Source organism: Melospiza georgiana, chromosome 2 (genome assembly GCF_028018845.1).
Source record: "Melospiza georgiana isolate bMelGeo1 chromosome 2, bMelGeo1.pri, whole genome shotgun sequence".
In the NCBI taxonomy this organism is placed as follows: domain Eukaryota; kingdom Metazoa; phylum Chordata; class Aves; order Passeriformes; family Passerellidae; genus Melospiza; species Melospiza georgiana.
The window spans coordinates 106,257,330-106,272,151 of NC_080431.1; the positions used below are offsets into that span (position 1 = coordinate 106,257,330).

General features: G+C 41.3%; 1 long non-coding RNA gene across 1 annotated transcript in view; it reads right to left on the reverse strand.

Moving 5' to 3' along the window:
- Positions 1–14,822, reverse strand: part of LOC131080282 (uncharacterized) — a 43,970-nt gene that overhangs the window by 24,159 nt on the left and 4,989 nt on the right. Inside the window, exon 3 of the long non-coding RNA XR_009114150.1 lies at positions 11,322–11,425. This is a non-coding gene — a long non-coding RNA (uncharacterized LOC131080282). The remainder of the gene's footprint in view (positions 1–11,321; positions 11,426–14,822) is intronic.

Sequence of the window (14,822 nt, forward strand, 5' to 3'; positions counted from 1 at the left end):
TTCTGTGACTCAGCCTGCCATGTCCTCCTGTTCAACAAGGGTCTCTGACTCCTGTCTTCTCCTCTCTCTTACACAGTTTCCTCCATGGCCATCTGAATGTCACCATCTGTGTGACCATGCTTTGAGTCTTCCCTTCCAGCTGTAAAGGTACACTTGGCAAAAGGTTTGGCTGTGCCCTGAGGTTCAGCTCAGTGAATTAACCATGAGAAATTACTGGACAAGGCAGAAAACAGAGCAGGAAGCTAACAAGTGTTGCAAATAATACCATGAAGGATGACTAAATTTCACAGGTAGTTAAGATGTGAAGACGGCCAAAGTAGGAGGTTTAGATTGGCTATTAGGAAAACTGTTTTCACTAGAAGAATTACTAAGCATTGGAACAAGTGGCCCAGGGAAGGTATTAACCTGGAACTATTTAAAATACTTAAAAGTGTTGTTGTGGCACTTAGGAACATGATTTAGTAGTGGACTTGGCAGTGTTAGGATAAAGGTTGGACACAATGGTCATTTCCAAACTAAATGACTCTATGGAATCTCACATATAATGGAGGGGAGAACAAAGGCATTTTGAAGAGTAAACCCTTGCTAGGTCCCTAGGTACTGCCAAATGATTGGATAGGAAACCCGAACAGAAACACCAAGTTCAGATACAGAGGTAGCAAAAGAGATTTGTGAGGAAAAAGTAACCAGGGTACAAAATTATTTGAGAGTAGAGTGAAAGGGAGGTGATCAAGGTAAATGAGAGAACAGGCATGGAGAATGGAGTGGAAGGGAACAAAAGGGGACAGCTGAGTGAGCTGTTGTTTGAGCTCTGCACCTGATGACCACAATCAATCCTATTTTCTCATTGAACTAAACTCCTATTTTCTGCGTAAGGGGTCTACCATGAGAATTCCTGCATGGACCCTTTGTTTGAGAAATAGCTTTGAAGTTAGAAAAAAGAGATACCAGGATACAGAAGCAAGAGAGGTAGCAATGTAGGGAACATGAAAAAATTCAGAATGACAAACTCTGCCTGTCCTGGCTTCAGCTGGGACAGAGTTAATTTTCTTCCTAGTAGCTGGTACAGTGCTGTATTTGAAATTCAGCATGACAATAATGTTGACAGCACACTGAAGTTTTGGTTGCTAAGTAGTGTTTACCTTAGGTCAGGGACTTTTATGTCTATGCTCTGAGAGTGAGGAACTTCACAAAATCTGGAAGGGAACAGAGATGGGAAAGCTGACCTAAACTGACCAAAGGGACATTCCACACCACAGAACATCATGCACCCTGTATGAACTGGGAGAGTCACCCAGAAAGGGACTAATTGCAGCTCAGGAATGGGCTGGGTACCAGTCAGTGGGTGGTGAGTAACTATGCATTATTTGTCTTTTAGGTTTTATCTCTCTCTCTCTCTCCCCTATTCTTTTTATTAGTATTATTGTTATTTTAGTTAATTTCAATTATGAAATTGTCCTTATCTCAACACATAAGTTTTACTTTTTCCCTCCTGATTCTCCTTCCCATCCCACCTGAGGCACAGGGTGGGGAGTAACTGAACAGCTGTGTGGGACTCTGTTGCCAGCTGGGGTTAAACCACAACACCCCCATAAAATTCCATGCAGACACTGCTGTCTATTGTCACTGGTTCATTGGTGCCCAAGCTGCTAAGCCTTTTGGCAGGGAAAATCAGAATGCATTTGACTCCACTCTGCTGCAGCCAGCATGCTTCCAGGGCCCAACATAATTCTTTTAATGCCAGGTCCAGTACCACTGCACTGCAGCACTGCCATACTTTGTCTCAGCAAGGAAAAGAGCAAGCTAAACAACTACACCTCCACTCAAAACTTCCCCTCCTTTTGTCCTAGAGGCAGGACTAAAAGCAGGACTAACATAAATAAATAAATTGGCAGTAGTATTGCTTCTGAGATCTCAGTAACTCTAACTTGTTATAATACAAGTAAATTGAATAATTGGAAGACTCAACAGAAGCTTTCATAGAAAACACTGTGACCCAAGACTGAGACCCTATCTAAAATACTGAAAAGGGGAAGAAAAGGGAAATTCACTAAACCAAAATCCGGAGGAACGAATTACAATGTCTAAGTTTCAACTTTGATTTAACAATTGAAACATCATGTTCTCTAACATTACACGTGACATGCTGTGGCATGATTTCTCTGATGTGCCAAACTCAAGACAATTGCCTGGTTTAGATGTTATTAGTCTGCTGACACCCTGTCTGTCTTAATTCTTTTGTTTCCAAGTAGAGACAAAGTCACAGCTCTAAACCATGGTGTGGATACCCACACATTGCACTTGTCTTTCCAATGGTGCCTTCCCAACAGATCAGTTAACAAAGGCCAATCCCATTTGGCTGGTATCATTCTCTTGAAATCTAAACTGTTTGAGAAGATAAATTATTGTTACTACATGCATAGCACCTGTCATATTTTACCCACTGAAGTGTGCATAAAATACATTTTCAGTGACTGTCAGGGAAGGAAGGATTGGTGCTGGCTGCCACTAGTGACAAGTCCCTTCCTCCAGCCTTTTGCCTGAGTTGTGCAAAGCCCTCATGAAGACTTTTCCACATCCTTTACCAGACCTGAGGAAAACCTCAACCTGGGCTCTGGGTACTTGCCACAAATTCTTTCAACTTTAACCTGTGAAATAGATGCTGTGTTTCGACTGTTGGCAATTAGCTCAGTGTGAGAGGATGACACAGAGGAGACTCTGGGCTCTTGTTCAGCAGTGATACTGCTGCTCTCAGTTTGTCAACCAGCCAGGCACAAACAGTTTGTTGTGCAAGTGTTATCGTTTTACTGAGCAGATCCCCAGTGCCACACTACAGCTGGCAAACAGAAACAGGAGCAGCTCCATTAAAAGCATGTGCTGCACTCCAGCCTTCTACAGGACACACTTCCCACATCCATCATCTTTGCTCTGGCTTCCCCACATTCACTCTGGCTTTTCCACGTCCCCACACTTGCCACCACAACCTTAAGTATACCAAGTTTGAAGATTTTCAGCCTACTGAAGAAAAAACACATTTAGCATTCACACAGTGAGAAAGCTGTCTTTTCCAAAATGTTACATTTAAGATTGATTCAGAATCATAATGGAATGAGATCTCAGCTGAGAAAAGGGAGAAGATGAAGTTAATTAAAGTGCTGTCCAGCTGGAACTTGAAAATTCTTCAATCAAGGAAATATATCATACTCTGCCTCTTCCCATGTACATTGAAAAATAGCAACTGCTGTGGATTTAATTAAAACTTAGACTTCGTTTTTACTGAATACTCTTTACTTGATTGATTATTATTCAGTCAAGATGCAAAGTTACAACCCTCATCATGAAAAAGAATGTTTTCCTACATTATGATAACCTATGTGAGTTTTTTGTTTGTTTTGAATGTCTTGTAATACCTGGGGAAAGCTGGAGAACAGAAAGGTTACTAGCTCAGCTGGCTTAAGTTGGCCTTTCCATTTAGTCTGAAGGTGGAGGATTTTGCTTGCTCTGTTTTGCTCAATAAATTTTCATTGTTTCTCAACCACAGATTTGAAGTTAAAATGTTATATTAAGAGTCAGATGCTCAAAGATTGCACAAAACTCTTTCTACATCAAAGCCCATAATCCATATTTCTTCACTAGTAGGGAACCATGCTGCAGCTAAACAAGCCCACCTGGAAGCAGCAAGATACTTCATTTTAATCTTGCTGTGGTTTCCTCATCACCTACAGAATCCAAATCCCAGGTCCTCAAATACACCTGTATATAATTCTAAAAAGATTCAAAACATTTCTTCTCCCAGCTACAAGCACAACAACAGCTCCGAGGTCTTTTGGCACCAAGAACAGTAACATTTATACCAGCCTCCCTCAGCTGCAGTGCCACATTACAAATAAAGGATAAATTCAAAATCACTGCAGGGGTGGATTTCTCCACCTGCAGGTGCTCTGTCAGCAGAGCAGACTGCTCTAAGCTGGTCCCATGCTCCAATGGCATAGATCCAAGTCTGGTGGGCTTTGCATGTTTGCATACAGTCTCGCACTAAGAAGGATGTGCTGATTTCAGAGGCCTTTTGGAGAGCTTGGAAAAGATGGGATGATACATGGCCCAGGTGAATAAGATGTTTCAGACATTAGCTGATCTCATCCTGGTATCTGCATCCTTATGTCTGCACTGCCCTCTCAAGTACAGGCATGCTGGGGAGCCAAAACCACACCATATCAATCAGTTTTCACCATCTGAACATGCTCCCTCCCACCCTCTGTGCTGGTAGAGTAGATTTACTTTGCAAACTGAAAATAAATCCTTCTGGCCTAATTGATAAATCAAATCTATGAGCTAAAGCCAGTGCTTCACTGTCTGTCTCAGTGGGGAAAATGCTACAACAACCACATTAGAGAGTTACAGCCTGCCTTCAGTGACCAGCATTCAGCAGTAGAGGAATCTTTACCCTTCTAACATAACTGCCCTCCCAAACTCAAACAGAGATGCTGTGTTTCTTACTATAGTCTCTGTTAGGGCAGTGCAGAGCAGGAGCAGTCACTGAGCCTCCTGAATCAATATAAAAAACAAGGAAGGTCTTTAAAAATATGCATACTAAGAAGACCGAAATTAAGGTTAAAATGTCCACTTTAACCTGAAGACACAAATCACAGAACCAAATAGGTTTAAGGGTTGTAAGACTGGAAGAGATGAAAGAAAACTTGTATGCAGGAGTTATGTGAGTTCCCACTGGGTGGTTGTGTAAATACCGTCCTTTCAATGTGTAATCTGTAACCGTGGCAACCCAGCTCTTTTTAAAGGGGGCAGGGTTGGAAAATAAGGCCTTCAGTCCCCACAGCCTGAGATAACCATCACAGAATAGCACAGGCTTAGGCAGGGAGACACATCTGGTGGGAAGGAGTCGAGGAGAGGCTGAGGAGGCTGCAGAAGGGTTAGAGTCAGGCAGGTGAGAAAAGGAAAATGCTCTCTGATACCTATATACCTGCAACATGCACCACTGCTCACTTACAAGGTCTGTTTAATTTTCAATCTTTGTTGTATGATTAACCTAAGGGTTTAATCAATCAAAATGAAGTTAGAAAAAACAGGAATAAGAATAAAATAGTCCTAAATGAGGTTTTCCTCCATAAGCATTAGGATAGAAATGGGGAAAGATAATAACAGACAGCTGCTGCTCTCTGTGACTTCCTGTCCCAGTCTCCACCTTAGCATTTACAATTTTATGTCACATCATAGATTCATAGAATATGGATTCAGATTCCAGAAAATTCTACCTAGATTTTAGAGACGCTATATTCCTCATATTAACAGGTTTTAGTGTTTGTATTTGGGCTTTTTCATTCTTTCATATCCTTTGCAAAAGGAAAGCTGGAAACCTCGCAATACTTCCTTGAATAAAAACCTTTTTTTGATGTTTTCTGTCCTGTAGACAAGCTCACATAATGAAAGAATTTGCAACACAAATTAATCCCCCAGTCTAACTTAAAATATGGTGGATAAATCCACAAAAAGCCCTATAGAGTATTGATATACTTTTATTCAACTTTTAAAAATGTGTTTCCATGGGTCTAGGATAAAACAGAAAAACAAGATAAAAGACTCAGTACACCTATTAATGTTACCAAAAAAAACAAGAAAAAAAGAAAAACAACTACAAAATCCATTCAGTGTAGGAACTGAAATTAACAAATTAGTATTCCTAGAATTAGTTTTTCACATTCACAGTAGTGCAGAAAAACTAAATTTAAGGCAGTGTGATAGAGACATGTAATTTACATACCCCCTTCCAGAGCAAGGAGTAGTGCTGACAAGTACACGTGACATAAGAGAAGAGAAAATGTTGCAACGCTCATTCAGCAAGACCCCAGGAAGATCCACACAGAAAAATGCTTTTCTCTCTAAATTGTCTACTGCAGCCTTTGAATTTTCAATACACTTATTTCATGTTAGTCTGTTTTAATCAACAAAAAGCAACTCACTGCCTGTTTTAGAGACCCCAGAGTCACACTCAGATCTGTGATGGTGAAGCCTCATACCAGGCTGCAGAAAGCAGGGATCACGCAGCAATGCAGCCTCTGCATCTAGGGCATGCACAGAGCAGAGTCAGAGCATCCACAACAATTCACAGTGGTGTGGATTTGAATTAAGAACCACCATGGAGAATGAATATACACCACAAACATTTGCCAAGTGTCTAGACAAGCACTTCTGGTGGTGTTAGCTGAGTAAATTTGCAGTGAGTTTGCACAAGCTACAACAGAGCTGTGAACACCAGCCTAGAAAAGGCCAAATAAGGTGACAGATTCATCCCATGGAGTCAATTCCCATCTTTAGGGCAACACAGTGGGTCAGGCACATCCACACAAGAAAATGCTTCACAGAAATAACAAGACACAAAAAAATTATAAGAGGTCTGTACACAACATCATGCAAGCCAATATGTTAGGATAATAGCAAGCTCAAGTCCTACTTTCTCCAGTTTCCCATTCCTCATTGAATTCGGTGGCTTGAAGGGATGGATTATATCATGTGAAAGAAAAAGGCAAATCAAAAGGATAAAATGGGGAAAGTTAGGAAAGAGAGATGACCAAGGGAACAATTTTTGCCAATTCACTGACCTTGGTATATTCTGTTGTATTTTTTAAAGATAATTTTTCCCTTTAGAAATACTCATCATTGGCCACATGCCTGGATGAGTCAAAAAGAAGACACATGGGCACTCAACAGACAGGGAGATTTAACATATTGTCATTGTTCTCTGGAATTTATTTTGGATAATGAATATTCCAGAACAGAATTCTTTTCTTTTGGTCCAAATATTACAGAAAATATTTAGCTTAAACCAGTCTGCTAATGTATTCTCATAACTGTGTATCTTTGACAGTAACATTAGCAGCTAAAAATCCACAAAATAAACAATATAGGGAAAACTAGGTCATCAGTCATAGTATAGAATGAAAAATGCAATCAGAGCTACTTTTAATAAATGCTCACACAGCATTTCTGCACTTTTGTGTTTCTTTTACAGAAGGTTTGACGTCGCTGAGTATTCAGTGTTGAATTTTTATTTCCAAAAGAAGTTATAAATTAAGCAGCCTATTGTGCTTAGAGTAAGGTTATGATCACTGTACTATATGTCAAGTCATTCTTTCAGATTTTGAGCTAAAAATACAATCTTTGTGAAAATCCCTGCTACTGCTAACAACCCCATGAAGTTCTTTGAAGTGCAGTGTGGCTGTCAAATGTGTCAGTTACCGAGGGAGCCTCTCATGGTGCTGAAGAATGAAATATTTGATTTGTGAGTCATGAAGAGTGGAATAGAGATGTGCTGACACAGAACTGAGCAGGTTCAATAGCCTGATCACCAGTTCTTTAGCTGGGTACGTGAATGTCATATGGCAGAAGTGGATCAAAGTGCCCCAGGGTGCCGAGAGCTCTGTGTGGCACATTTGGAGCCATTAGAGAGTCTGTCCCTGCACTGCACTGCAAGCACAGGGAAATCTGTGCAGAACTAAGGCCGAAATGCTGGAGGAGGCATTAAGGGAGAAGCACAATGGGACAAGTGCTTGGGAAGACACTCTGAGCAAACCAAATCAATCAGAGGGGCTTGTGACTTGAGCCATCCTGCAAGACCTTAGGTTGAATGCAGCATCTCTGGCACACCCAGCCACACTTTGTAGTTCTGATGTTCTGCTGTCTCACAGCCTCTCCCCAGAGAAATGGTCTTTATAGGATGAAAGAACATGGCCTCAAATGCTGGTTGTCAGGGCCAGTTCCCACTGCTATGCATTATATGCAACATTTGAACCCTCCAATTACAACCCTGTTATGCTAACCACTGCCCAAAATACTATGAAACCCCCACTCCAAATCCAAAAATACTGTTATCACTCACATATCTTTGATTGTGCTGTTTTTTCAATATATTAAAAAAAAAGAACATGAAGAACATTTAGTCTTTTTCATTTTTAAATTATATCTACGCCTCCTAATCAGGGACTGCAAAATAAAGTCACGTCATTGGACTTTGAGTTCACTTCTTCTTTTGCAACATAATGCAACACATTTTTAATTTCTTCATATGAAATTCATAAAAGAAGCTGCTGTCACTCTACAAAAAACAGATTTCTCTTCTTATTCCCACCATCAAGATACTTCCAGGATTTTTCAAGCTGATTCTGAGCTAGTGTAGAAATTGTTATTGTTTTAATGTAATGGTTTAGCTCTTAAAAATCCAACGTATTTATTTGAAGGAAATAGAACAGTTTTACTTCTCTTTCTAATATCTGAATATTAAAAGTATTGCTGTATGCTTTAGTTCTCCAAGGTTCGAATCTCCCTAAAACGTTTCTTATATTGTTCATTTATTTTTTATATTTATATATAAATTTGAATCTCTCTAGCCAGATTACTCCCAGCTTCTAATAGAAAGTAGCTGTAAGTGAAGATTGGCATGTGCTACTCTCCTCAAAATCACTTTGCCATGTTATTCCACCTGTTGTACCCATGTTTGCTACACTATTTTTGGTATTGACACAACACTGCTACCTTTGTGAGCAGCTCTATGATTGAAGATTTAATGAAAATTGCTAAAGATGAAAGATGAAGCACTGAATTTCATGAAATTGTAAATCCTACTACAATTAATTTGAAGATGCACATTCCAAGTGTGTGCCATGACACAAACCCATGTGTTAAAAGGAGAAAGCATCAGTCTTCTTTTAACACTACCTAGATTTTACATCACAGTCCTAATTTTGTTTAAACAAAATTTTAATGTTTGACTATGGAAAGGATGAGCTTGCTTTGTTTAAAATTAGAAGTACACCCAAAAAAGGTTGAGGGAAATTATTGGCCTGTAGGGTCAGGCAGGAAGAGCATTGGTCACACCCTCAGTAATGCCTGGATGTCTGTGAAAGTCACAAGAAATACTCAGAGTTTTTAGAAAGAAGAATCTGTACAGGTGTGCAGATTAACTTCATAATCTTGCAATTAGTTCCACTGATCTTTCAATTCATATGAACAATAACTTCCAAAGAGCATTAGAAATAATGAAGTCATGATGAAGTACAAATAGGGAAAGTATGCCAAACCTCAGCCTGAGGTGGCTGGCAAGTTATAGAAACATTTTTACATGCTTAAACTAGCAGGAGAGTTGCATAATTGATTGGAAAATTACAGAGAAAATAAACTTTCATTTTCATGGAAAAAGTAATTTTGTACCCAGGGGGCTTCACTCAGAAAGTTCCTTTGGTGTTCAAGCACTCCACTCCCGACAGTTCATGTCCAGGAGCAGGAGTACCACACCTGTGCCCTGCCAGAGCCAGGAGTCTCATCAGCTCATTAACCTGAGCTCTGTATCACATGAAAGCAGTCACCCGGCCTTCTGACCTGAGCAAGCCTTCCCAGACCAGTGGTACAGCCTCATGTTCCCAATCCAGGCATGCTTTCCTCACGCCAAGCTGCCTCCTCTTCCGCTGGATCTGACTCGAGAAAACAGATGAGCCTTTTAAAGGATTTTCACATTCCCATGGATTATAGAAAGACATAGCTTATTAAAGCTCATTTGGAGCATTTCCTCAAAGAGGAATCTTACTGTACTTCAGTCCTGTTGCAATTCATCAATGTTGATTTTTTTAAACTGGTGTCCACTGCATTTATTTGTTGACTTTTTCAATATTTACACAGGATGTAATGATCCACTGATAGTTCACTAAGTAGTTCATTTATCTTGTTAGAAATCAAACTAGGAAATCTCTAGGAAGCATGGCCAGCAAGCCAAGGGAGGTAATCCTTTCCCTCTTACTCCACTTCCATGAGAGCCCACCTGGAGTACTGAATCCAGCTCTGGAATCCCCAACATATGGATGTGGACCTGTTATAGAGAGTCCAGAGGAGGCCATGAAGATCATCATAGGGTTGGAGAACCTCTCCTGCCTCTCATACAGGCTGAGAGGTGGGATTATTCATCTACAAGAAGGTTCCAGAAGACCTTGCAGCAGTATTCCAGTACCTAGGACAGTTGCAGAGGAACTTTTCACAAGAGCATGCAGTGATATGATACAGGAGAATGGCTTTAAGATGAAAGAGGTTTAGGTCACATATTAGGAAGAAATTCTTTACTGGGAAGGTGGTGAGGCACTGGAACAAGTTGTGTCTACAAGTGGTTGTGTTCAACCACTACAGCAGTCGTTGAACTAGGCAACCTGAACTAGTGAAAGGTGTCCCTACTCACAGTAGAGGAGTTGGAAGTAGATAATCTTTAAGGTCCCCTCCAACCCAGACCATTCAATGATTCTATGATCTCCAAACTGTTTTACAAGAGCTCATAGCCAGAGATTTATGACCTGCAGATCAGTATGCAAGGATCAGTGTTTTCAGAATTCCTCCATTTCATATATTTCCAAGAGAAAATCACATTTTATAAAACCACAAATGCAATCTAGGCATTGTACCTAGAACCTGCAGGGCAAGTGGCTATTTGTAGCACAGATCCTGAACTGCCCCTGTACTAGGTTGTCCCTGTGGTTCCCTTTTCCCTGGCACCTCTTCTTGCCACACTCAGTTCATGGCCAGAACAACCAGGCCTCAGCCCTCCTGAGGGAGACTGAATGATATTGCAACACAAATATTAGCAGCAAGACTCTTGAGATCCTCTGAAAGGGAAACAAAGGAAGACTCTGTCCACACCATTGCCCCTCTCTGTACTATCACACAGTGAACCTAAGTCACTGTTCCTTGCTTCTTCATCAGCCTCCAGGTTTTCTGGTATCAGCCTTTGGATAGGTTGGGCCAGCAGCTGCTCCTGGACATATTGTAACTGACCCCAATAGAATCAGCCACAAATTTCCAGCTTTACACAGATATTACAGACAAGGACTATGCAGAGTGTTGGTGCAAGGCAATGCAGACATTTTAAGATTATAGTAATAGATATATTCAGAACTTCATAGTAATCATGTTCATATACTAATGAAGGTAATATATATATTTTAGTTTGACTAAAGAGGTCATAAGATTTTTCAAGGAAGAGATGGAGATAATTGAAATGCTTAGAGATTAATTACTGCTTTTATTTTATGGATTTTTACTGGTTTGTAAAGTGGAATGTGATAAAATAGCTTCAGAACACTGTGCTGAAATGAAAAAAAGAAAATACATTACTTTTTCAAAGCTCTCCCTTCTCTGGTAATTATTTGTTGAATTCAGCAGAAGTTAATTAGGAATTTCAGGACTTTTTTCTGGGGGGGGCGGGGAAAGTATTTGTTTTAGGAAATAAAAAAAAAAATTGCTCTAATACCAAATTTATTTAGAAAAACACTCACCCTGGCTTAATGAGGGAAAGAGGAGTAAAGAGCTCAGTTTTGTGATCCTCTGTCACACCGGTGTGTACTTTATTCTCCAAGTGCTTCAGCTGGGGCCAACTAATCTGCATGTACAGAGCAGAGCACTTATCAGGTTATATAAGATCAAAAAGGGTGGCAGATTTAGGTCATACTAAAGGTAAAAATACCCATTATTTTTCAGAAATAAAAAAGTAGATACCATAAAATAGGAAAAGACAATACATATTTGACAAAATTTGGGGGGAAGAGACAAGCCTTGTATACAACTAAGAGGTAGCAAAGAAAATTGATGCCACAAGCTCCATGGCTGGAAGCTCTCCATCTCAGTGGGAGCACTGAGACAACCAGAACAACCTGCCACAAAGTCACCACCTGAGGAGGTACCACCCTCATTGATTTCTTTGATTTAGAAATTATTCCAGTGCTCTAGTCAGCCAGATAATCGTTTTACAAAAAGAATTATTAGTATCAGAACTTCTGCAGCTCTGAAATGTCCCTCAGCAAGCAAACAACTAACTCTTCCACCCACTCAGTACGCCCCCACTTGTGAATTGCAATTAGCATTGCAAATGTCTTTCCCTTTTCAGAACTATTGATTGTGCTATTAAATAGCAGCAGAGAGTTTAAATGCTTGGAAATCTGCTTTAACTTCCATTCTATGTTACCTATCTACCTACCAAACTATCAACTATCTGTCTATCTATCTATCTATCTATCTGAAAAAAAAAAAATCCAATTCTCTACAGGTGCTACCATGACACAACCATTGCACAACCTTCTATCTATGGGCAATATATTTAATACTATAGTATTCCCACTCACCTTTTAAAGGATTTATTTATCATGGTCTGAATTTTTTCCCGCTAATTAGGGGAAATTCTCCCATTGTATATCCCCCCTGATAGTAGCCTAGACAAAACTTTTATGACTAGTTAAAAGAAATAGTATTAGCCCAGTTCATCTTCTGTGTGTCTTTGTTTTTTCTGCTTAATACTCCACTTTATTTAAATCTGAATATATAGATACATACGGATGTGTTGGTTATGAGGCAGAAAGAAAGTGAGATATTCAATATATAGTTGCTCTTACATCCAGACATTGCTTTAAAGGCTGAACACAAGGCTGTATTATGACTGACAAGAGTTCAGAAAATTGCAATTGTGGCAGTGAGCAAATGCCACATTGGTACAAGTGTTCTTAATACACCTTGTGCAACACTGGTATAAACCCAGCAATTTACCACACACTGCAAGATGATTGTAAACATCCTCTATAATCCTGTGTAGGCCTAGTGGTGGAGCTGAGAGGGGAAGCAGAAAGACTAAGAAGCCCTTCCTAAGAAGGACTCTGAGGAGGAGGTTGAGCTGGAGCCTCACTCTACCATGCCTATGCCCCACATCACAACCTCCTCAATTAAGAAAAAGAAGGTAAAGTGGTAAATACCTGAAAAAAACCTCTGAAAAATATAAAACTTTTTCCCTTTTGAGAGGACTGACTAGTCATGCTGACTAGACCCAATCTGCTGCTCACTGTCATCTTTGAAAGGTCATGGGAATCAGGAGAGGTGTCTAAGAACTGGAAGTAGCAGAAGTCACCCCAATCTTCAAGAAGGGAAAGAAGGAAAACTCAGGGAGCTACCAACCAGTCAGGTCAGCCTCAGCTCAGTCCCTGGAATGGTGATGGAGCAGAGAGGAAAGTGGTGGATATCGGTTAGCTCAACTTAAACAGGGTTTTCAACACTCTCTCTCACAATATCCTGATAGACAAACTCAGGAAGTGTGGACTGGATGAGTGGGCAGTGAGGTGGATTGAGAACTGTCTGCATGGCTGATCTCAGAAGATCATGGGGCCCAAGGTGTAGTTGGAGGCCTGTCACTGGTGGTGGTCCCCAAGGTTCAATACTGGGCCCAGTATTATTTGACATATCCATCAGTGACTTGGGGCAGAGGCCTCCTCAGTGAGCTCCCTGCAGACCCAGAGCTGGGCAGCCCTTCAGAAGGGCCTGACAGGCTGGAGAGAGGGGCAGAGGAAGGGTCTGGAGTTCAGACAAGGCAAATGCAGGGCCCTGCACTGGGGAAGGACCAGCCCAGGCAGCAGCACAGGCTGGGGGTGCCCTGCTGGAAAGCAGCTCTGCAGAGAAGGGCCTGGGGTCCCATGGACAATGAGCTGTCCATGAGCCAGCAGTGCCCTGGGGCTGAGAGGGCCAAGGGGATCCTGGGGTGCATTAAGGACAGCAGGGCAGGGAGGTGATCCTGCCCCTCCACCCAGCCCAGTGAGGCCTGTCTGGAGGGTTGTGTCTTGCCCCAAGACCAGAGAGACACAAGGAGCTCCTGAAGTGGGTCCAGCAGAGAGCAACAAAGACATTTAAGGGGCTGGAGCACCCCTCTTGTGAGACTGAGGGAGCTGGGCCTGTTGAGCCCTGAGAAGAGGCAGCTGAGAGGGGACCTCATCAGAGTCTGTAAGTATTTGAAAGGAGGGTGTCAAGAGGAGCCAGGATTGCAATCTTCCCAGGATTGCCAAATTTAGGACAAGAGGCAACAGGCAGAGACTGAAGCACAGGAAGTTCCACCTGAATATGTGGAAGAATTTCTTCCCTGTGCAGTAACCAAGCACTTGCACAGATTACCCAGAGAGGTCATGGAGTCTCCCTCATGGAAGATGTTCAAGAACCATCTGGACAGAATCCTGTGCCAGGTGCTCTGGGATGGCCCTGCTTGAGCAGGGAGGTGGGACCACATGACCTTCCAGCCTTTCCCATTCTGTGATTCTGTGAGATTGCTGTACCACCACAAAAAGATTCACAATCTCTGTGTCCAGGAAGGGAGGAGACAGAAAACTGCAATTTTAACAACTTCTGACACTAGAGGATGAGCAGGGTATGGAAAACCAACACATCAGAAGGGCTTTGTTTATTTCAGTCACAGACAAACTTCAACATTTGCATTTGCAAATGCAAATGCAAACTTCAACATTTCATTTGCATTTGCACAAACAGCAAAGTGTGCTACAGTAAGCTTTTCTAAATTGATTAGCTGGAGGAGGGGAAAGCAGACCTTCCTAGCTTTGAAGATCTATTACAGCGACGTGACGAGGTTGCTGGGGTGAGAGAAGGATGAGAATCTTGTTTGATGATCAGAAGGCTGGATTTATTGATATATGCTATATAAAAGCTAAGAATAGAATAGAAAAGAATCTAAAACAAAGTTCTGTGTCCAGGGAATCTTTTTCCGAGCTTGCTCCTATGATTGGCCCTTAATTTTACACATGGAACATGAACCAATCACAGGTGCATCCTGTTGCATTCCACAGCAGCTGATAACAATTGTTTACATTCTTCTTCTGGGGCCTTTGCTTCCCAGAAGATGCACAAATCCCAAAGAAAGGATTTCTGTGAAAAATGTCTGCGACAAAGATCCATTTGTAAGCAGGGGAGGAATGTGATGAGTGATCCTATGAGGCAATCCAGAGGAGGGGAGTCCT